We start from the raw sequence: 21,349 nt of genomic DNA, 5'->3' as shown, positions 1-21,349 counted from the left end.
ATATAAATGGAATCAAACAGTGTATACATATTCTCTCATGTCTGGCTTCTTTTGCTCGAGTATGTTTATGTGATTCTTTCATGTTGTTGAGCGTAATTGCAGGTCATTAATTCTCACTGCTATGTAGTATTCTTATGTGTGAATATGCCACTTTTGATTTATCTATTCTACTCTTGACAGACACGTTTATTCAGGTAGTTTCCAGTTTGGTGCTGTTCAATATAGCGCTTCTATGAATATTCTAGCACCTGTCTTTCAGAGAATCATATGGACACACTTCTATTGGTGTATTATACCTAGGAGTAGAAATATTGGACCATAGGATATACTTTGGTAATATTTCCAAACAGTCATCCAAAGTGGCTTTATCAATGTATTATCGCAGTGGCTGTATAGAAGAGTTCAGTTGCTCCACATCTTCCTCAGCACCCAGTATTTTTCATCTCCTTTACTTTGGTCTTCCTGGTGAGTGTGTAGTGGCATCCCACTGTGGTTTTAACATGCATTTTCCTTCAGACTAATGATGTGAGCACCTTTTCATGTTTATTGGCCATTTGACTATTCATTTTCAAGTAATGTACAAGGCTTTTCTTCATTTTTCTCTTGAATTGTCTTTTTCTTATTAATACACTGTAATATAAACACAGGGGCCTGGTAACTTCCTACCCACCCACCACAACACACCCCACTCTATTTGACTAACAGAAACAAGAGAGTATGAAATCAAGCCTAGGTGAGCAAAGAATGCTCTCTCGATGTGCGGCGCTTCCAGCAGGAGCTGAAGTCTACTCCTCAGCTCCTAACATCCCTCCTCTTCTAAAGGCCAGACCGACAGACGAGACAGAGAGAGATGTCATTTTCACACAGTGAGTAACTGCTAAGTCTACAGTATGTTCTGAGCACTGCTCTGGGGGTTGGAAATTCTGCAGTGGACAAGACAAGACAGACCAGTCCTTGGGAACTCAGATGGTCAGTTGAGCACGAGAATAGTGCTCCATCCTTTCTCCTCTGGAGCTGGGCTGAACTTCCTCACCCAAGACTGTAGGAGTGATGAGTGCCCTGGCTAGTAACAACAATAATAATAAACTGCTGACACTTACTGAGCACTTCCTATGTCCCAGGTGTTATGCTAAGTACTTCCATGTGTTAAGCCCATAGTTCTCAAATTTTAATGCTCATCAGCATTGTCTAGAGGGTATATTAAACACAGACTGCTGCTGGGCCCTGCCAGTTTCTGACTCGGGGGCCTGGGAATTTTCCTTTCTAACAGACTCCCAGATAATGCTAATGGTGCAACCATTTAAGTCACTATGTCAGAGCAACCCTATGGGGTAGGGACTATTATAATCTCCGTTACCCTGTGATGCCACTGAGGCACAAACAAGCTGAGCAATATCTATGCCTCTGGCCACACTGCTAATAATCGGTGGAACTGGTATTAGAATCAAAACAGCATGACTTCACAGAGCACACACTTGTCTATTAACTACACCACACTATGCCCCAAGTAGCTTGCTTTTAAAGGCTCTCATAAACAGTCCAGCTTAACTGCCGAAATAAGAGCCAGGTGTAGCCTATAGCCTCTATTCCCATTAGATAAATCTGTCCTTTGAGCACTCGTGGATGAGTATATATCTGTTCTCATCCTGCAGAGAGGTGCCAACTACTGTGACAGGTGGATAAGCAGTGGAGGACAGGGACATATGTTAGGGTTTGCAGCTTTAAAATCTATATATGAATCCCAACTCCAGGCCTTACTTACTACCTTTGAAACCTTGGAAAGTCCTTAAGGTAACTGAGCTTCATTTTCTTCATTATTGTTACAAGAAAAATATATAAAGTAATTTAAAACCCCAACTGATGATAGCTGTTTTATCCTACCAGCTGGAAGGGCATAATTCCCCCGCAGGCAAATGGCTCTTTGTTTAACAGTCTCCTGATGTAGCACAGCGAGTATGAATGGAGAGGCCCTGAAAGCTCAGACTACATCAAGTCAGATCAGGAGGTGTTGGGAGAAACTGGGGGAGGGAAGCAAAGGGCAGGGACAGAAGACAAGGGCCGGGGCCAGGGATCTGGGAGAGGCAAAGAGAAGTAATTCAAAGGCGCACTGGGAGGATGGGGTGTTCCATGGGGGTGGTGGACAGGGAGACCAGACCGAGGCACTTAAGAAAATTGGTATTTAAAATCCAGTTCTAAGTAATTTGCTTTCTGATGGTACGATGTCACCACCACTTTCTCCCCCATTACCTCCAAATTCTGCTACTACATGGTGTGTGTTTCTGTATTTAGCAAATAAGCGAATAAATGGGGTTAAACTAAAGACAATATGCCCACCACGAGGAATGCAAACAGACCTCCATGTGGATGACCCACCATGGCAACGAGAAAGCACACAACTTAAAAAAAAAAGTAGTATTTGTGCCTCAGACTGCAGAGCCCCTGAGAGCAGTCTGCCCTGAACCTGAACTGGTAAGTTGGCATGAAGGAGGATGGCGATTCCTGCCTTATGAGTAGGGTGGACATTGAGCCCTGGTCCACGCCCCTGTGCTGGAAATGCGGGTGTGCTGGCTGAGTAGGAAGTCATGGAGGTTTCCAATATGTTATTCCATGGAGTCCACAAAGTAGATCTGGGAAAGTTTCTCTTGATGGATGTAATCAGAGAAATAAATAATTCACCTAATAAATGAAGAAAGAATAATAAAATTAAAATGGCACCATCTGGCAACCCCTGTGAATTAATGAATTCAGGCATTGCTCACTGAGCTGCTAACATTACAAAAAGTGAAACAATCAGACTTTTGCGCCTTTTAACCTAAGAATACACCACTACCCATGAGAGAGTGAGTAGTTTTGCCAAGAGAGAATCAGGGGGAGAGAGGAATGAGAGAGGAAGGGAGGGAGAGAGAAAGAGAAAGAATAAAAGAAAGAAGGATAGAGGGAGGGAGGAAGAGAGAGAGAAGAAAGCTGAATCTACTCAAGCCTGTGGGTCCAGCTGGCAATCTACAGGAAATACAGACGACAGAGGAACATGTTAAAGGACACCAAAGGAATGCAATCAGTAAAGACCAAATAATGGAAAACTATGGCACAAATGGCCCAATTTCATCCCTAAGTTGCAAGGGGGGGAAAAGAAGATGGGAGGAACTATAGACTAATAAACACTTAAAGACATATCAACCACTCAAAATGTGTGGCCCTTATTCAAATTCTGACTTAAATAAATAATTTTTTTAAATGTCATGGAGGCTCTTCTTCTGCCTCAAAGTAGAACACTATCTAACCCATGTTGGATTAGGTTTAGGTCTAGGGAGCGGTAGAAAACTTCTTGCTCAATTCTTGGGGCTGTGTTCATTCCTAGTCCTCAAGCTTGTGATGAATAAACACTTTGGTTGTAGGATCTGGCTCTGTTGTTTGATGAAGGTCTTACACATTTTCCCACCCATCCCTTCACTGGGCCTTCTCAGGCAACCAGATGGATTGAGGAGCAGAGAGTTAGGAAGGGAAAAGAATATGTCTTTAGGGGAAGAAGCCTATTTTAGGGGTGAGGAGAAAAGGATAACTTCCTAGAATGGTGGGGCTACACTGAAATGCCTGACACCACCCCCTGCTCTCATATCAGCAGGGAGATGTAGAAATCATTGAGACTTAAACTGCAGCAGCCACCTTGTCAGGAGCTGAGAGAGGCGCAGATAGCCACAGGTGACCTGCAGAATGTCAGTCAGGCTAATGAAGGTATCAAGTCCTCCTTAGCACCAGAACACAAAGCTCCTGGGTCAGAAGGAGCAGAATCGAAGTCATGTTGCCAGGAGAAATATTTTTTGTTCTTATGAGGCTGGACTTTGCTCTCCTGGGAGAAAACCACTAACGTTTCCTTAGTGGGGTATGTTTGCATTTTTGATAGTTAGTGAGGAAATCAGCCATAGCACTCACTGGTGGTACTAACCTGGAATCCCAGAAGAAAAAGAGGTGGAGGGGGAGGTAGCTGAATCTGCTCAAGCCTATGGACCCAGATTCTAATTTGTGGAAACACAGAAGACAGAGAAATATGTTAAAGACTACCACACTATAGGGATGCAAGCAATAAAAGCCTAGCACTGGAACACTGCAAAGAACAGGAATTCAAATCATTGATAAGTTACAAGGGAAAAAAAAGGGTGGGAAGACATAGATTTTTTTTTTTAATTAGCCAGGCCTGGTGGCATACCCCTGTATTCCCAACTATTGGGAAGGCAGAGGTAGGAGGATTGCCTGTGCCCAAGAGGTCAAGGTTGTAGTAAGCCATGATCATACCACTACACTCCAGCTTGGATAACAGAGTGAGATCTCCATCTCTAAAAAGTAAATAAAATTAAAAAATTTTAAAAAAAAAGACTTAGAAGACACGTCACCCTCTCTAACTGAACCAGACAGCACCTTTCCTGCTCTCAAATGACATAGCTTGAGCAGAGGAGATGTTCTGAGGACAGAGCTAAGTTAGCTAGACAGAAGGGGAGACTGAGGTTGGGGATGGGATATCCTCTTCCTTCTGGAAGAAGGGAGACAGCTGTGCATGGAGGAGGTAGGACAATGACCTGGGGTCTTAAAAGAGGAGGCCACTGCAGGAGGAGGTCTAGAAACTCGAGAGAGGCCTCTGGAGGGTGTGGCAACCATGTGAAGAAACTCCTTTTAAAGATGTAATTTGAAAAGAGCTTCTGCCCCGTGAACAGAGAGAGCAGCTACTGAGTTGATGAATGAACAGCCTCTTTTCTTCCCACCTTCACAGCTCTGACCCTTTAGGGGAAGACTTGTATCAGTAGGAATCTAGTCAGGTTCTGCCATCATGGGAAGTGAGCACTAAAACGTGCCATGGGCCCAAGGTCTACACAGATACCATTTGGGAGAAGGTGCTTAAAGATGTGGCTCCTGCCCCCACAGTGTCCTGTCTACACCTTCATAGTACTGCAGAGCAGACCTGATGAGAAACCTGGGGAGGAGAAGGGCACTCCAGACAAGGACACGAACCCTTCCCCCATCATGTCACCAAGCAGAGCAGTACCAAATGGAGCATGGAGGTCCCTATGGCTGAACAAATGGGGTCACCACTGATTAATGGCAGCCCCAGAAAGACATAGAGGAGGTAAGGTAGGTGCTGAAATACACCTCCATGCTTGAGAGCTGGGAAAACTGAAGGCCATAATCTCTCCGCTAGTGATTATTAAGAAATGGTTCTGAGTGTCTTAGTCCATTTTGTATCATTGTAACAGAATATCAAAAATTAGGTAATTTATAAAGAACATATTTATTTCTTACAGTTCTGGAGGCCGGGAAGTCCAAGGCTAAATGACCTGTACCTGGTGAGGGCCTTCTTGCTGTGTCATCCTATAGTGGAAGATGGAAAGGCAAGAGAGCAAGAGGGGGGCAAACCCACTTTTATAACGAGCCTACTCTCATGATAATGACATTAATCCACTCATGAGGATTGGATGGCCTGATCACCTCTTGCTAGGCCCTGCCTCCCAACACTGTTATATTGGGAATTAAGTTTTCAATACATGAACTTTGGAAGACACATTCAAACCATAGCACTGAATAACAGAAAATGAGAGGATGGTGATTCTTCCAGATTAAACTAGTAACATGGTGATAAACTCTCAAAGCCCCTCAATAGTGCTGCAGGCACGGTCTTGCATGTAGTCTCTTGTGGAGGTATAAAGGTGCTCCTTCCTCCAGTTGGACCCAGCCTGGACCCAAGGAACTCCACTTTTACTTTCAGCTGGTGCCTCTGTGCAGTTGAAAAGGCATATATCTGCATGTAGCCCTCTGGGTAAAGGTAATATGTATCTCCCATGGAGGAAGGTGGGGGTTAGAGAAAGGGCCCATGTACCTAAGGGGTTTTGGAGCAGGGCAGAAGACTAATCCCACAGGCTCTGGCTGATGGTCTCCCTGTGAGTCCTCTGCCTTCAGGGGCTTCCTGGTGTTCCTGTATTTCTTTTCCGAAGCTCAGTGATCTGGGATTTGTTGGAGCAGAAATGGAGACAGTGAAACCAAGCAACAGATACAGGCATGTTTACTAGGAGAGTAAAGGGAATAAACTGGTACCGGGGATCTGGCAGGATCTGATGGGGCTTCCACTTAAAGTCATTTATCTGGATTTCTGTCTAGCCTCTCCTGCTGCCCTTCCCACTACTACCACTCCTGGGCATCTGGCTGTGCAAATAAACCCAACCCTGACTGGGCTGGAAGCAGGCAAGTGACAGGAAACCAGATAAAAGGTAAAGAGGCTTCCCGTCTGTCTTCTGGGGCCCTGTGGCTGGAGAAACTGAGGGTGGGGAGATTGGATCACTTCCGCCATGAGGGCTTCAGCTGCATCCTGTTCTCATAGCCCCCTCCGTCCTTCCTGCCCCCTCCAATTTATCTCTGAAGCTGTGTGCATGTCATCTCTAATGGCTAACATTTATTGGGCACCTGCTATGTGTGTTCTGGGCACCAGGCCGAACGCTTTACACACTCTAGCAGACTGGGCTCCGAGCTGCAAGCAACAGAAACCAACTCTGGCTGATTTAAACATAAAAAAGAATTTACTAAAAACATCTTTGCTTGCTCATGGAATCTCTAAAGGGCCTAAGTACCAGGTTTGGGGCTACACACTCAAGAATAACACCCAAAGAGATGCTGCTGCAAAAATGGCCCACGTTTGAACACCAGTGCTGCTGGGCTGGCCCTAGGCTTGGAGCTTGCCAGCTGGATGCTGGCCACCAAATTAGCAGCACAGCCACTGCTGTCCTGGGAACTCTTAAAATGGTTGCAGCAGCCAGAGACAGTTCTTTAGGATCCCCCTGAGTCTTGGGCAGGTGCATCCAAATGGCAGAGCCAAGTCTTCCATAGTAGAAGGTGGGCTCTGCCACCCACTCTGATCCCAACATAGGGAGAAATCTCCAGACACAGGGAGAGAGTGAGGTTGGCCACAAAAACAGACACCTGTCCACTTCACATGCTTGTTCTTTTTTCTCTCATTTAAATCCTGAGGGTCGATATGTCATTCTCACTCATCAGAACAGGTACATGAGGGTCAGAAATATTAGCCAAGGATACACAGCTAGTCAACAGCAGAAAGTCCAGGAGGATTGAGGGCTAACTGACTCCAGAGAGACCATCTCCTAACCCTAACTCTCTTAAGACTCCTGTCTGCAGCACTGCCAGACAGAAAGGACCAGTCTGCAGGAGAAAAATAAAGCAAGATAGAGAGTGAGAGACAGAATGCGTGTGTGTGTGTCTGTAAATGTGTGCATGTATGTGTGTGTGAATTATATGTGTGTGTCCATGTGAATCTGTGCATGTATGTGTGAGTGTATAAGTGTATGTGAATTGTATATGTGTGTTTGCATATGTCAGTATGAGTGTGTGTGTATGTAAATGGTGTGTGTGTGTTCAGGGGGAGGGGGTGGGTTCAGGACCTCCCCCTGACCCTGCCCATTTAGGATATCAGGAGCTGACTGTAACAGCCATGCCCTATCTACCCATTCCAGGGATAAGAGCACATCTTTACCTAAAGGGGCTCCCTACTCTGGATTTTATGAAGTTGACCAAAAGGATCTATAAAGAGAACTGAATGCAGGGTTGACATTCTAAATCCTTAATACTCTAGTTGCTACTGGCCGTGACCATATCCACACAACTCAACATGCTGCCCTGATGCCCATTCTCTCATCAGCAGCCCTGACAGTGTGCAGTGTGGGCTGGGTATATAGAAACCACACAAACTCGGAAGGAAACATGGGGTCTTTGAAATCAGTCCCACTGGACTGTGAGTGGGTGTCTCTCTTGTTCATCTGAGGGCCTGGGGCTGCCCCATGCTGGCACATGGTAGGTGCTCTGTTGAATGAATAAATGAGTGGACAAGTCAGTGAATGAATGAACAGGCCTTCTCACTAATAAAATCACAGTGCCCTGGACCAGCATATACCAGGTGGGTCACCTCCATGATCCTGGTCTGCCTTGACCCCTCTTTTTTCCGGTCCCCACACCATCCAACAGAGGCTTTGTTCATGTCTTGCTTCTTCTAGCTTTTTCCCATGTCCTGGCATTTGCTTATTCATCTGCTTAAAACACTCTTCCAGAGGATGAAATCTGTCCCCATTAGTTTCTACAGGAAGGCTTTGATTCCCTCCAACATGTTCTGGAAATGCTGGACAAGTAGGAGAAAAACTCACCACACCTCAAGGAAGATTCCATGGATATGCAGCCAGGGAGCAGGGACAGGAGACAGAAAGAGGCTGGATCTGTGGATAGCACAGTGCAGCACCCTCAAGCCTGGACTTAGGCGACTGCAGAGCCCACGCGACAACAGGACTGGGCCACAACCAAGCTGCCATTTTCCTGACTGCACAGTATTTGCTCACCTGGCAGTCAAGATACCAAAAAGGTTAATATGTTTGACGCTCAGATGACCTGCTGCAGACCCAGGATCTCAACTCAAGACCTGGAGGAGAATCCAGTCTTTCAATGAAAGAAGTTACCTGCTTATTGCATCCCATAATGAGGCAGAGTCCTTGCTCTCTGTTGCCCAGGCATCTCAACCCAGGACTCTGAGGCTTTGGTTTGTGCATCTGGCCCCCTGCACATCTGGAGTGTTGGAATTCAGAGAGTGCAGCGGCAGCTTCTGTGGGCCCTGCCTGAAGGAAGCCTCAAGAGCGAAGCACTGTTCCAGTCTCAGAGCCTGTGTGTCTGAGCTCAGTGCAATTCCAAGGCACCAGCACATGCTGGTTTCATGTCCCCTCTGCCTGGCCCCTCTCTGGTGATTCTCTCTCTTCTCCCTGCCAGCCCAAGCCTTCTCTGGCGGGAGAGAGGGACAACTGTGTTGCAGGCAGGGAACTGAAAGGGAGAGGATGTCCCAGAGGAGCTGACAGCTCACGACTGTCGCTCACCACAGCAGGGAAGGTTGCCTTCTCCTGGCCAGTTTTGTTTTCTCCTCTTCCAGCCCTCATGCCTATTTGCGGGAGGAAAAGTGTCAGTGTCAAGGCTCAGGCGTGTCATCTCCCTTGCTGCCAGCAGGCCTCCCGCTTCCTACCAAAGGGCTGCTGGAGGGGAGAGGCCACCTCGGCTGAACCGTGCCAAGGTGAGGGATCCCTACGAAGAGCCAGCATCATCCTCCTGGCCTGGCTTCAAGTCCTCAGGGAGCCACAGCACAGCTCCTTTACCTCCCACAGATGCTGGCTTCCCTGCATTGCCCTGTTTACATTTGCAACCCATGCCCCTGAGCTCCAGGCCCTCCCAGAGGTTACAGGACTTGCGATAAAGGTGTCCACAAAAGAAGAATAAAGCAGGCTGAGGGGAGTGTGAGCTAGAGAAAGCGCTGCTTTACCCAGGGCAGTCAGGGAAGTCTCTCTGTGGAGGTGACACTTGAGCCTGGAGACCTGCAAGAGGTGAGGGGCAAGCTGGGTGGACACTTGGGAAAGCTCAATCCACAGGGAAGAGCATGTATCACCCCTGCAGAGAGGGGTCCAGCTGGTTGGAAGAGAGCGAGGAGGCTGTGTGGAGTAGAGGGGACAGGGGAGAGGCTGAGGAAATGAGACCAGAGCAGGGCTGAGCAGGTCAGTGGCAACTTTCAAAAAAACCATTTTAGGCATTTAAGTATCATTAAATTCTCACTCAGACACTCTCAGATAAGTATAATTATTATCCCCATTTTCCAGGTGAGGAAACTGAGGAGGCGAGCGGTTACGTGATTTCCCACAGATCACAGAGCCAGGATTCAAGCAGTTCTTGCCTGTGAGTTGCACACCAAACCGGTTTGCTACGTCACCCGTAATAGTAATTCATCCACCTGAGTCGGGCAGACACGAATCCCAGTGCTGGACAGCAGCGCAGGATCTCTATGGCCCTGGCAGGTGAATTCTCCTTCGTGTGCTTCTGCCTCCTCACACCCTGCCCCTCACAGGGTCATAGTGAAGGAGGAAGCAGAAATGAGCAGATGTGGCTTCATGCGGTCTGGGGGTCATCCTTCCCTTCCCCACCCGCTGTTTCAGGCAGATGGGGGCAGATTCCAGAAACCAGGGGTAAGGAAGTTCAGTCTGAAATCTGAGGGGGAGTGGGCAGCTCTGCTACAGAAATCAGAGGGCATGAAGGTGAGGGCTCTGGTGGAGGGCGTGACTTCCCAGGGTGCCGAGGGAGTGGGTTCCAGAAGGCCTTAGGCCTGGCTCTTCATGGGAAAGGCTTAGCTCTAAAAGGCAGAACACCCACAGATAACAGGAAGGAAGAGTGGGTCAAGTGAAGGATTTTCAAATGAAAGGAGGCTTGAAGCCGTGGAGAGAGTGGGAGGGAGATGGGGAGTGTTAGAGACGGTGATAGCAGGTGGGTGCTCTCAGGGCCAGTGTTTGAAATAACCAGGCGTGGCCCTTGGTTGGCTGTCCACACCCCAGGTGCAGCTATACTCACTGTGGGCAGAGCTTGGCCCTGTGTGTCATTATTTGCAGAGCTTGGAGCTGTTGCAAAGCTTGTCATTGCCTGTGTCACCATTTGTAGACCATGGCACTGTTCGTTATTCTGTGGAGTTTAGTTTTATTTGCAGAGTTCAGTATTATTGGGAAAGGCTAGCACTGTTTGTGTCACTGTTTGCAGTACTTGTTGCGGTGTCTGTTGGTGTTACGATGTCGACAGAGCCCATTCCTCCCTATTTCTCTGTTTGCTGAGCCTGTCAGTGCTGATGTTACTGTGTCTGTGGATGTTTGGGGTCTGTCACTGTCAGAGGTATGGTCTGCAGTGCCCTGCACTTCCTGGGTCCCTGTGTGCAGAGTCTGTCATGGCTGGAGTTATGGTGTCTGTGCTGTCAGTGTCACGAATGCAGAGGCAGTCTTTCTGTGCAACTCTGTGCTGAGGCTTCTCACTGTTAGCATCGCTGTCTGCATCATGATTTGCAGAACCCATTGCTCCCTGTGCCTCTGTTGGCAGGGTCTCTCATTGTCTATGACACAATAGTGAAACATGATGTCACAGGAGAATATTCTTCACAACCATATCTGAAGCCTATCTCTGATCCCCAGCAGTCACTGCTCCCCCTACCTGGGACACATACACCACCTTGCCCCATGCTCCCATGCCCTCTGACCATTTTTGAATACTGGCCTCTGGGGTCTCGTAAGAACAAACACCCTGCCTCTGCTCCCCGCCACACATAATGGGCCCTACAACCTGCTTGCTGGAGCTTGATTTCACTGCGGAGTCCAGGCCTCGTGGATGGCTCTAGACCAAGAGCACAAGCAGATTTACAAAGGAATCAGTGTTGGCAGGAAGGGGAAAAAATGACATAGAAAAAGAGGAGCCATCAGGAAAGATGAAAGGGTTTTGCTTCTTCATCTGACGGGGTTTGAAGGCTGTCTTCGGGAGGGAGATGGCTCCTTACGGCAGAGGGTGTAATTAATTAAGGGTGAGGTGCAGTGAGCTCAGGCAGCTGGTGCAAGTGATAAAATGGCATTGTGCAGCGAGTCCCCGGTGGTGACAGAGATAAAGGCACCCATCAGAGGCACGAGGCTTGCTGGTCGCAGCGTGAGGAAGGGGCAGGGGTGCTTCTGGAGGGAAGGGCAGGAACTGGCCAAAACACATTTATGGGTGAAGCTCTGCCTCCTTCAGACCACAGCACCTTGAAGTTTAATCCCCTGGTGGGAAAGCCAAAAATACCCATTATGCCACTGCTCATTTCTTGTAGAGAGAAATATAGAAAATGAGAGCATGTGTTGAAGAAAAAAAAATCAAAAGGAATGGTTAAAAGAAAGTTTTAAATAACATTTTTAAAAGCATAAGAAACCCATAGACTATTTAAAAAAAAAAATAAAGAAAATCCTCATTGAAAGCCAGGAAAAAATGTGTGCTGAGGATCAAAAAGACTGGTTTCTGGAAAGGAAAAAAAAAAAAAAATCCCTCTGCATGGCTAACTAGCAGAGAAAAAGAAGTCATGTAAAGATGTAAAGGGAAAGGCATCATGTAAGTATATATAATCTATATTATATATTTGTATTTTATTATTAATTATTTATTACAAGAAAAGAGTGCATGGCAGGTCAGATGTACATTTGAAGTCAAACGTCCAGGAAAAGCATCTGAGAATCCCCTTGTGAGGAACTCCAAAGTCAGTAATAACAGTTCCTTTAAATAACTTCAAAGTCAGGGAACCAGGTGAAGAGTAAGTGGGAGCCCTCAGTGATCACAGTGCAAAAGGTGCACCAAGAATGAAAAGAGGCTGGTGGACAGGCTCGGCCAAATCTGTGCCAGGGAAGATGGCCCTGAAATCTCCACTCCCAGAATGCCTTTTGATGGTGAGAGTTGAATGTACAAGATCAAATATTGATGACAACGGTAACTCCTTACATGTACATATTGATTTATGGTTTGCTTTTTTGTTATTGTTTTTACTCACATTATCTCATTTAATCTCATCATAACATAGTCTCTAAGATGGGTAGGGAAGGAATTTTTAGTAGCCCCATTTCATAGATGCGAAAATTATGATTAAAATTGGTTATGAAGTACTACGGTTTGAATGTCTCCTCCAAAACTCACATTGAAATTTAATTGCCTGGCCGGGTGTGGTGGCTCATGCCTGTAATCCCAGCACTTTGGGATGCCAAGGCAGGTGGATCACCTGAGGTCAGGAGTTTGAGACCAGCCTGGCCAACATGGTGAAACCCCATCTCTACTTAAAAATACAAAATTAGCCGGTCATGATGGCATATGCCTGTAATCCCAGCTACTCGGGAGGCTGAGGCAAGAGAATCGCTTCAATCCAGGAGGCAGAGGTTGCAGTGAAGTAAGAACGTACCATTGCACTCCAGCCTGGGCAACAAGAGCAAAACTCCATCTCAAAAAAAAAGAATGAATGAAAAGAAATATAATTGCCATTGTGACAGAATTAAGAAGTGCATCCCTTAAGAGGTGACTGGGCCATGAGAGAGCCACCCTCATGAATGTATCAGTGCCATTATTGTGACAGTGAGTTACTGATAAAAAGGATGGGTTTGCTGTTCTAATGTTCTCCCTCTGTTTGACACACTCTCACACTTTCTTACCATGTGATGTCTTCCACAACGTTATGACACAGCACAAAGGCCTACCAGATGCCAGTGCCATGCTCTTGGACTTTCCAGCCTCCAGAGCCATGAACCAAATAAATTTCTATTTTAGTTACCCAGTCTGTGGCATTCTGCTATGGCAGCAGAAAATAGACTAAGAAATAAGGCAAGAACCTTCAGCTAAATCATGTCAGCACTGGAACATGATCCTAAAACCCAGAGTCTTTATGCAATATCATGCTATCTCAATTTGGATTCCTGCAGAAGCTGAGCCTGAGGCAATGATGTGGGTACAATATCATTTATTTGGGAAGTGAAGAAAGCACTGAAAGAGGAATGGGACAGTGGGACAGGGAAGGGGAGAAACCAAAACAGAGTGAGTGATCAGGCTGGCTAACACCTGGTTCCTAAAGCTTAGTCCTGCAGAGACCTTGGAGCAACAGCGTAACACTGACTGTAAGAGTTTTCCTCCTTTAGGGAGCCCAAATTCTGAATTTCATCCAGAAATCAGTATAAATAGGTCACCAGGACCTGCTGGAATCCACTTGAACCTCCGGAATATACTCAAGGGTGAACTGTGAAACTCATATCCATGATAAGTTACTTGTTGTTCCAAATACCACTGTTTTTTGGGGTGGCAGACTGCCAACTATGCCTGCTCCTAATAAGTGGATCCTTGAAATAGGCATTATCTGTAAGATAGATATCATAATTATCATTCTGTAAGATAGGGATTATTGAGCCCACATTTGACAGATAGAGAAACTGAGGTTCCAGGAGATTAAATAACTTGCCCAAGGTCACAAAGTTATTAAGCAGGGAAAGCTAGATTTGAGTTCAGAACTTCTAACTCTGAAATCTATACCACCTGTGTTAGTGAAGGTTCTCTGGAGAAACAGAATCAATAGGAAGTATACATAGGTATAGATATAGAGAGATTTATTACAGGAATTGGCTCACACAATTATGGAGTCTGAGAAGTCCCACAATCTGCCCATCTGCAAGCTGGAGAACCAGGCAAGCCAGTGGTGTAATGTGTTGGCTTAAAGTGAGTGGCTTAAAGTCTGAAGGCCTGAGAACCAAGGGAGACAATGATATTTATCCTGGTCTGAGTCCTGGGGCCCAAGAGCCAGGAGCACTAAAGTCCAAGGACAGGAAAAGATGGATGTTCCAGCTCAAACAGGGAGCAAACTTTCCCTTCCTCCACCTTTGTTTGTTTGTTTGTTTGTTTGTTTTCCTCTCTGGACCTTCAATAGATTGGTTGATGCCCATCCGCATTGGGGAGGGCAGATCTTCTTTGCTTGGTCTATCATTTCAAATGCTGATCTCTTCCAGACTTATCCTCACAGATACACCCAGAAAGAACATTTTACCAGCTATCTGGGCATTCCTTAGCCCAGTCACGTTGACACATAATGTTAACCATCACACCAGCTTTTCTTATAACTCACAGAGGTGGTCTTTGGAAACATGAAATAGCAAAGTTTTACCCCATCCTCTGTCAATCCACTACTCATTGGAGAAGAGAAAGTGGGAAGGGATAGAAATTGGTTAAAATGCAGTTTAAGTCTGTTCCCGGGAGACAGATTCCCATTGAATTTGAGGGGATTTCAAAGAGGGAAGTAAGAAGGGAATTTGAAGCCTGTCTCAAGCCCATAAGGGTGGCTTCCCTGACACCTGTTCATGACAGAGCTGTGGCCTGGGGAACTGTGGGCCTGCGATAGAGTGGGGATCTAATAGTGTAAGCGTGTGTCTGGGGGTGAGGTCCTGGTGGGCATGAGGTCCTGGTGGGCATGAGCATCATTAACATGCAGTGAGGCCAGTGGAGTTGGCCCATAGAGTGGCTCAGATGGAGAGAAGGCTTGGAATCTGGAGCCAGATGAGAGAGGTAGAAACAATTCTTGGAGTGTCTTGAGACTGAGTCCTCTCACGCCCACTACTGCCTGCTATACCTCCAGCTCTACAGCCCCACCAAGGCCCTTCTGCCTCTCCTGCTTTGAATTCCTCTTTTTTTAGAGCAGTAAGCCCGGCACTGAGGGGCAGTAATTGAGGATCTTTTGTTCCACACAGTCTCTGCCATGCTTGCTCCCAGGGTTGCAAAGTTGCTTTCTACTGCCAGGCACATGGGGTTTGACCTTTTTCATTTATTTGAACATTTACCTTCCAAATAGGAGAGTGGGGTGGAGCGTGGGGGGAGAAAGAGAGAGACAGAGACAGGCTGATAGAGCAGGAGACCTACAGGGAGACAGGGAGAGGAACTGAAAGTAAGATCAGAGCACTTAGAAAGAAAGAGGCAAGCAGGCTCTGGGAGGGAAAACAGGAAGCGGGAAAAAAAAAAAAAACACTTAACCCTGTAAGACTGAGAGGCAGCTGGAGCCCAGAGGAGCTGGAAGGAGACACAGAGCCAGGGAGAGTTGGAGAAGATAGACAGGGAGATAACAGAGAGGAGAGCAGACAGATGTAGAAAGAGAGCGCACATGGGAATCCAAGCAAACTGGGGAGAGAGAATGAAGAGGTGGGAATGCAGAGTGAGGTGCTCTCCCAGCTCTCAGAGTCCTGCAGTACCTGCACACCTACCAGCCCAGAATGTTAATTACACGCTGTCTTTAACAGCCGCCACTGCTCAGTCCCTGAAAGGGGGAGCTGGGATGCAAACCTGCAGGTAGCACTCAGCAGCCCCTTAGCCAACCCAGGGGCAGGAAGCAGCAGAACCTTTCGGTACGATCACACACACACACAGAGAGAGGTGCAGGACAGTCTTGTGTGTCCCGCAGGAGTGGCCAGTGTCCCTCATAGATCTCAAGAGCCAGAAGAGAGGCTGACTAGCTGGGCTGGGGAGTGCCTGGATGGAGAAAGCAGGGAGAGGAAGGACCCTGGGGAAGAGGAAGCTCAGGAGGGAGAGAGGGAGAAAGGGAGGGAAGAGGTACTGAGAGATGAAAGATCCCTCAGGCCTCCCCACCCCCACCTCACTTTTTGCAGACAATAATCCCCTTCTGCCCCTTCTGTCCTGAGATGAGGCAACCCCTCCCCCAACTCTACCCACAGCATCCTTTCAAGTTAATCAGCATCATCTATCACCACAGCCAAAAAGGTCTCAGTGCCTATTCCTGCTCCCTGAACCCTGACCCAGCCCTGGATTTCCAGCCAACTACAAGTGAGAAAAACTGACTCTTCTCTTTAAGAGCATTATAAAAACTGAGAATGCAACTTTCTCCTGAGTAATGAGACCTGTCTCTTTATGTCTATCCCCTTCGTCTACCCCACCATCTCTGTGCTTTGCCTCTCCAGATCCTCCAGCCAAGATCCGTCTTCAGATCAGGCATCCAAGTCAGATGGAGGAGGTCAGGCCTTCGCTGTGTAATCCAGGAGCTCCAGCCTCAGCTGTTTGCTCCCCTCTTGGGAAAGGAACTGAATGGGCAAACTCCTATGTCCCTCAGCCTCCACCCCTGCCCACGTTACCCAGGAAAGTCCTCATATCCATGCCCTCCTCCTCCCTCTCCAGCCAGACACCCTGCCAGCCACTGCTCAGATGGGCAAAGGAGGTTGGGACATTCTTGGGTAGTTAATAATAAGGGGGTGAGGGGCTATGATGGGAAATCCTTTGCCCAGATCCAGGTCACAGAGAGTCACTAGGCTCTTGAGGTCCCTAGAGACCTCTAGTGAGGTGACAACTCAGTGGACTCAGTGAGCTTTTCTGGCCCTCCATTCACTGGGGCCCAGGCTTCAGCGGCTTCTCTGAGATGCTGATGTGTTCTCAGCACTTTAGCAAGAGATGCTCCAGGCACAGGCTTTCTGTAGCTCTCTTCTTCCCACCCCGCCACTGCATCCATTTGTGTCTTCACATAAGCGTACTCCACCCAGAATCACTAGGCCAGGCCTGCACATGTGGGCACGTGGACATATGCCAAACACATAATACACAGGCATGCATGAGTGCCTGCAGAGATGCCTGCAAAAGGGAGCATTCAAGCACACAGGCCCCCACAGAGGCAGACAGCGCAGCGCTCCATAAATACAAATTAAATTAAATATGCACAAGCACACCCATGGCAAGTCATCAGGCCTCTGCTCTGCCCAAGGCAAGGGGGTTTGGGCTGAGCAGCCTCTGCACAGCTAAGGAGCCTTTGATTTGACAAAGAAATTACATTTCTTTCACATTAAAAAAGGCTTTGAAGATTCAAAGCCTCAGGCCAGAAAGCAGTGACCACCCGGGGAACAGGGGCAACAGGTCAAGCTTTCCTCTCCCAGCTCCCGTCACTGAGAGAGCGTCTTCCTCCCTGGGGCCCTGAAGGGCATTGAAAGTCATGATTTCATGAGGCTGAAACAGGGTCAGTTGTTCCATAAGCCCTGCTGCCAGGCAGCGGAGAGGCTGCCCAGAGGCCCCCCAGAGCTACAGCATGGCATCAAGCCTGTCTGGGGTCCTTCCGTCTCCCTTTTGGGCACCTCCTCATTCTTTCCTTTTGGGCTAACACCCTCGTGTGCTAATGACGTGACCTTTCTTGGCTTCTTGGGATTTTCCTGTAGTCAAAAACACGAAGGTGTCACTGGGACAGGAAAGACATCCAGGCAGCCTCCCGCTCTGCCAGTAAGTAGACTGTACAGAGAGGCTGGAGACCCAGAAGAGTCAGGATAAGCTGTTTTCTGCCCATCTCATCACCTTCCTCTCCTGCATGACAATAATGCTTCTTATAGGACAGAACTTGTGAGAACGGTTACCGCTCAGGTCTTAATCCTGCTCTCCTAGGTCAGAGCATTCCTCAGGCAGGGGAGGCCTCAGAACTATGTGTTGGTCTCCAGGACACGTCACAGCCCATCCTTACACTCCATGATGCCTGCCAATCCCTGCTTAAAAGCCTCCCACATTAACTTTAAATGCAGTTAAATCTTTTGAAATAAGCAATTTTCTGCAAAGGTCACTGTAATGCTCAGAGTTCTATGCTGCCAGGAGAACCCTGAAAGGAAATGAGGCAGTCCCAGAGTGCGGAGGGAGGGAAGTGGCGAGAAATGAGAAGACAGGTCTTCGGACCACAGCCCCTGCGACATCCCCACCGGGGCCTCCTCCCTGCAGATGAACATCCTACACAAACAAAGCCGTGGGTTGTCAGGCTTGAGAATAACCCCAGAGATGGCCCAAGTCTCTGTTTCACAGATGAGAAAACAGAAGTCCAGAGAGGTGACATAACTTGTCTGGGGATGCACAGCTAATTAGGGTCAGAACTGAGGCCTAAACCTCCTTGCCCCATCCCAATGTTCTTTAAATATTAACTTTCAAAACACAGCAATACTGCTCCTTAATTCTGGAAGGTGATTATTTATACACAGCCCATGTCCAGACTGTTTCCTCTGCTTGTAATGCACTCTCCTCAACACTGTCCCCAACATTTCTGTCAGGCAAGCTTCTATTCATACTCCAAACTGACATATCACCTGCTCCCTTATTTCTCTCTCCACCCACCCCCTCAACTTCAACAGACTGGATTACTCCTGTCCTGGGTCTCCACGCCCTTCATATGCCTCTGCTGGGCACATAACTACTTACGTGTCTGTTTCTTTCCCTTGTCCATAGGCTCCTTCCAAGAGGGGAATTACAGTGGAGTCTAGCTTAGTGTGTCGTCCAATTAACATTGCTAATCAGGGATCAGTTGCCCATGTCCATGAATGTGTGGAGGGAGGGAATAGGTGGAGAAGGGGCCTCAGGACTTGAGGTCAACTTGCTAGAAATATGGCTGGGGCTGGAGATGGTAATACTGGGTATGCGGCTTTCTCTCCAGATATATTTGTGTCTATGAAGACCCCAAGTGCTACCCATGAGGGCAGAACAGATCCAAGGAAGGGGCCTGTTCCACGGGAGGTATCAGGTGACCTGAAGGGGCCCCCACTTCACTGTTCTCTGTTGGGACGGGGTTGAGGCAAAAGCAGCTCCTGGCCTGAGCCCCTGACCTAGGCCTGGCCAATATGGGAGGCCAGGCAAGCCTGCTCCACTCTTTTCCCCAGATGGGCCATCCATTTCTCGCAGACCCCAAGTGAGTATTGAGGTGGCCCTGTCCTTTTGACGACAGGTGCAGCCCAGCTCCTGAAGCAAGAAACCTGGGCCAAAAATCAGGCTTGGGATTTGGGTTTGGGATAGGGTTTGAGTAGGGTTTGAGAGATGAGGTTAGGGTGAGATTTGAGAGGCTGGGGAGCACTACTTGTAGGGAGCTTTCAGATTGGTGAAAAAGAAAGGTCCCTGACCTAAGAGAGCTCGAGGGGAAAAATACATGAACACAGGCCGTTAGGGCCCACTGGGACACAGGACTGAGCGATGCCTGGAGAGGAATGGGTAGGGAAGGAGAAACAGAGGGTGGGGAAAGAGGAGGAGGTGGCTGGTGATGCTCTGGCCTGCCTGCTGTAGCTGGATGTGAGTCCAGCAATGTGAATTCTCTGTAGAAACTCCAGAGACACTCAGTTGTATGGCTCTGTGTGTGTCCCTGTATGTGAGTGTTTCTGTTTGGCAGAAGTGGGGGCGGTAGGATGGAAATGGGACAGGACATTCAGAGATGAGCGACTAATTTCCTGTTAATGGCTGGTTGCCTGGCAACCCGGCTTCTTTCTGCCTGTTGCCCTCAAAATTGGACTGCAGGAATTTTTGGTGTTAAAGCGCCTCCCATGGAAACTCAATTCTGTGAGAGGCGGGCCCTGTCGCCACTGCCCTGCCCTGCCCTGCTGGGTAGCAGAGCAGGGCACAGGACACACAAAAACCAAAGCCTGCCACAGCCTCTCTTTCTGTCTTTTGTGCCATCCTCTCCATGAACAATCACGCATACACATGTCTTACACACACACGTGTTTATATAAGCACATGTGTGCTCACACACATATAACAATAATAAACTGTTACTGTATCTGACTGCCTACCATATGACAAAATTTTGCTTCAGGTTTTGTATTCTCTTCATATTCTCTGTTCTTCTTCCTTGCGGCCTTATGAACTACAATATCATCACGTTTTATAAAGAGAAACGAGGAAATCATGTCCAGGGACCAGCATACTCATGTGCAGGTGTTACAGAAATTCAAGGGTAAGGGGGGACCATCTTTCCAAGGATGGCCTCCATCCAAGTCCTTCATTCTTACCCCTAACAAATCCACTGAGAATAATTCCATCTGGAGAGAGAGAGCTAAACACAGGAGTCCCTTTCTTCTTTCCAACCAACCAGGACCTTGAGGGATGCCTGGTCTCTGCCATCCCCCACCTGTTTGGGGACCTCAGACAGGGGCCTGAGCTGGTCTGAGCTCTGTTGGCATAAGTGGCAGAGATTTAATACCATATATCCAGCTTATGCTAAAGTATGGACACAAGGGCTCACTAGAGGTTTGGGGAACACTGAAGAGGTGTGGAGAACAGTGAGTGAGATGGGGTCTGGTCTTTCAGAATGACCATTTCTTTAGAGTGGAAATGTGCCACCTAACAAACAAAAAAGTATTTCTCAGCCTTCCCTGCAGATGGGGGTGACCATGGAAATATAAGGGGAAGTCACTGGTGGGGATTTTGGAAAGGATTTGTAAAGGGAGGTTTCTCAGCTGATAGATACCCTATTTCTCCTACTTTCTATCTAGAACGTCAACATGATGGCTGGAATTCTAGTGGCCATCTTAAGTCATGGTGTGGCCTTGAGAAACAGAAAGACACATGGAGGCTGGAACATGGATGGTACCAAGGAGCCCTCTTGACAGGCCTGGATTGCCAACCCAGGCTTCTTTTACATGAGAGAAGAGCAAACTCGAATTATATTGGCCAGTAGCCTACTCAATATTTGGCCTTTCTGTCCTGCAACTGAATCTAATACTAATGGATACAGCAGGTCTCCAAAAACAGAAAGTATTTAGGCCCCCGGTGCTCAGAGATCCCTGGAAGGAGAGTGACTGTGCTGAGATAATCCACAGCCCCACCTTGAATCCAAGACCTTCCATTGGAAGCCAGGGCCTGCCTGTCACTGTCTTCCAGGAAAGCTGTCTCCGTCACTTCCCTGGGCCTCAGAGTTTCTCAACACAAATAGCACCATCTTCTTAACATCCCCTCTCCCAAAATAATGCTTGTAGCTCCCCACCTCCCTCCCTCGTGAGACCTGAAGCCTAATGAAGCCTCCCTAGGCAGTTTGTAAAAGCAAAGAATGGCACAAGCGCGAATGATGATTTCAAGACTATGCCAGTCCTTTTCTGGAAGGTCAGGGATAGGAAGAGAGGTTAAGGAAATGCCAGAGGCTCTGAGTCTGGCTGAGCCAGGGAGCAAGAGCCAGGATCAGTCCATAAACAAGCAGGAAGTAGCCCCT

General features: G+C 47.7%; 1 long non-coding RNA gene across 2 annotated transcripts; it reads right to left on the bottom strand.

The window, feature by feature from the left end:
* Positions 1 to 262: 262 nt before the first annotated feature.
* LOC105489655 (uncharacterized) lies at positions 263 to 10,734 on the bottom strand. Of its 2 annotated transcripts, XR_011623751.1 has the most exons (5): positions 10,414 to 10,734; positions 8,190 to 8,258; positions 5,864 to 5,987; positions 3,944 to 4,013; positions 263 to 2,676 (listed from the first exon to the last, which is right to left on the bottom strand). It is a non-coding gene; the product is annotated as an uncharacterized lncRNA (long non-coding RNA). The 2 variants fall into 2 exon arrangements; XR_011623750.1 differs by lacking the exon at positions 10,414 to 10,734 and having other exon boundaries at positions 8,190 to 8,962.
* Between the last annotated feature and the right edge of the window lie 10,615 nt (positions 10,735 to 21,349).

Source organism: Macaca nemestrina, chromosome 5 (assembly GCF_043159975.1).
Source record: "Macaca nemestrina isolate mMacNem1 chromosome 5, mMacNem.hap1, whole genome shotgun sequence".
Classification (NCBI taxonomy): Eukaryota; Metazoa; Chordata; class Mammalia; order Primates; family Cercopithecidae; genus Macaca; species Macaca nemestrina.
Note: the sequence above shows the minus strand (reverse complement) of the source record. Positions and strands in the feature narration are given on the sequence as shown.